The 2753-nt window shown below is 51.8% G+C and overlaps 1 non-coding gene across 1 annotated transcript; it reads right to left on the minus strand.

Moving 5' to 3' along the window:
- Window positions 1-2337: 2337 nt before the first annotated feature.
- Window positions 2338-2410, minus strand: TRNAE-UUC (transfer RNA glutamic acid (anticodon UUC)). Its single transcript has one exon. It is a non-coding gene; the product is annotated as a tRNA-Glu (tRNA).
- Between the last annotated feature and the right edge of the window lie 343 nt (window positions 2411-2753).

The raw sequence follows: 2753 nt of genomic DNA on the forward strand, positions 1-2753 counted from the left end.
ACCTCTCCGCACTGGCCACTCACAGAACTGCCCACAGGGGCTTACTCTCCCAGGACGCACCCTCCTCCCCGCCCCGCCCCCCCCTTCCACAGCAAATGGCTGCTGAGCCCAGGCCGCCCAGCAGGGGGCAGCAGCTGACCCGCAGCCTGGTCCACTCCCTCGGGGGCTCAGAGGACTTGGAGCTGAGCGGATAGGATAGACTCCTGAGATGGTGATGGGTCACTGCCCGCAGCACACTCTATGTCCATTTGTAAAGGAAGAGCTGAGACCACCGAGAGCTGGGGTTTACATTCAGAACCCTTGAGCTTGGGCAGAACCCTTGCCGTCTCAGTTTGCAGCTGGTCTGGGTCAGCACCTTCCAGCAGCATGCCTTAGGAGTTCATTGATTTTTCTGGGCCTCAGTTGTCTAGTCCGTCAGATGGGAGGAGCACAGCACTGATACGTGAACAGTGTGGCCGTGGCAGGGACGCAGTCAGTGTTCCTGTTGTGATTAGTGATGGTCGTCCGGTGAGGTGTCAATGTGGCACGCCAAGGGCACGGTATCAGAACCCTGTGACTGTGGGCATGACCTTTGTGAGGGCAGGACTTTCTCCCCCTTGCCTGCAGGGGACGATGGCTCTATTTGCTGACAGCTCACATAGGGGCCGGAGAAGGCAATGGCACCCCACTCCAGTACTCGTTCCTGGAAAATCCCATGGATGGAGGAGCCTGGTGGGCTGCAGTCCATGGGGTCGCTGGACACGACTGAGCAACTTCACTTTCACTTTTCACTTGCATGCATTGGAGAAGGAAATGGCAACCCACTCCAGTGTTCTTGCCTGGAGAATCCCAGGGACGGGGGAGCCTGGTGGGCTGCCGTCTATGGGGTCGCACAGAGTTGGACACGACTGAAGTGACTTAGCAGCAGCAGCAGCAGCAGCAGCAGCACATAGGGGCTTCCCAGGTGGCTCCGTGGTAAAAATCCGCCTCCAATGCAGGAGACTCAGGTTCAACCCCTGGGTTGGGAGGATTCCCTGGAGGAGGAAATGGCAACCCACTTCAGTGTTTCTTGCCTGGCATGATACAGTCCATGGGGTTGCAAGGAGTCAGACATGATTGAGCACACGTGCTCATGCCTGACACAGGTGAGAAGTCAGGTGTTTCCTCCCAGGGGTCTTTGACTGTAATAAAGACCCTCAATGGGGGTCTACACAGTGTGATAAAAGAAGCACAAAAAGCCCACATGTGGATGGAGGTCAGAGGGCAGTGGCCTGGGTCTGTCCTTTCCTGCTGTCTTGTGAGGTCTCTTTCCCCAGCTGGGCTTGGATTAAACCATCTTTAGGGTCCATTCCTGCTTTGAAGCTTTTGATATCTGAACCAAGTTAATGCTTAGAATCCCCCAAGGCTAAGTCCATCAAGCATGGGGAAGATAAGGAAAAATTCATCAAATCTCTCCTCTGCCAACAAGACCTGAATTTCCATTAAATTCCTATTGTAAAGCCGATTTTTCCTGCTGCTTCGAAGGGCAGAGGAGGGTTGCCAGTGGGTCTGATCAAGCCGGCCCCCGTTGCTGGCAAACAGGAGAGCATCTTGGCTTCCTCAGGCAATGAGAACCGGCTGCCAGGCTGTTACACTTTATTCTTTCCTGGAGGTCTGGGGAATCAGAACCAGGCTGCTTCTGAGCAGACCTGGACAGTCACCTGGAAGATGAGATCAATGTTAGTCTGAACGTGAAGAACCCACCTTTTCTTTTCTAAAAAAATTGTAGGAATATATCAGCTCAGTTCAGTCACTCAGTCTTGTCTGACTCTGCGACCCCATGGACTGCAGCACGCCAGGCCTCCCTGTCCATCACCAACTCCCAGAGCTTACTCAAACTCATGTCCATTGAGTCGGTGATGCCATCCAACCGTCTCATCCTCTGTTGTCCCCTTCTCCTACCACCTTCAATCTTTCCCAGCATCAGGGTCTTCACATCAGTGGCCAAAGTACTGGAGTTTCAGCTTCAGCATCAGTCCTTCCAATGCATATTCAGGACTGATTTCCTTTAGGATGGACTGGTTGCAGTCCAAGGGACTCTCAAGAGTCTTCTCCAATACCACAGTTCAAAAACATCAATTTTTTGGCACTCAACTTTCTTTATAGTCCAACTCTCACATCCATACATGACTACTGGAAAAACCATAGCTTTGACTAGACAGACCTTTGTTGGCAAAGTAATGTCTCTGCTTTTTAATATCCTGTCTAGGTTGGTCATAACTTTTCTTCCAAGGAGCAAGCATCTTTTAATTTCATGGCTGCAGTCACTATCTGCAGTGGTTTTGGAGCCCCCCTAAAAATAAATAAGTGAGATCCTGGTTCCCTGACCAGGGATTGAACCTGGGCCCAGAGCAGTGAAAGCACTAAGTCCTAACCACTGGACCACCAGGGAATTCTGTGGGAATATAGACATAACATGAAATCTGCCATTTTAACCATTTCTAAACGTGTAGTTTGCAAAGAGTTGGACATGACTGAGTGACTAACACACACAGACGTGTAGTTCAGTGGCTTTAAGTACACGCACATCACTGGGCAACCATCACCACCATCCTCTTGAGGGCATTTTTTCCTCTTCCCAAACCGAAGCTCTGTCCCCATCAAACGCCAGCTTCCCATGCTCCTTCCCCCAGCCCTAGGCAACCACCCTCCTCCTTGCTGTCTCTGTGGCTTTGACTCCTCCAGGGACCTCACACAAGTGGGATCATGCACGATCTGCCCTTTGATGACTGACT

Source organism: Bubalus kerabau, chromosome 6 (assembly GCF_029407905.1).
Source record: "Bubalus kerabau isolate K-KA32 ecotype Philippines breed swamp buffalo chromosome 6, PCC_UOA_SB_1v2, whole genome shotgun sequence".
In the NCBI taxonomy this organism is placed as follows: Eukaryota; Metazoa; Chordata; class Mammalia; order Artiodactyla; family Bovidae; genus Bubalus; species Bubalus kerabau.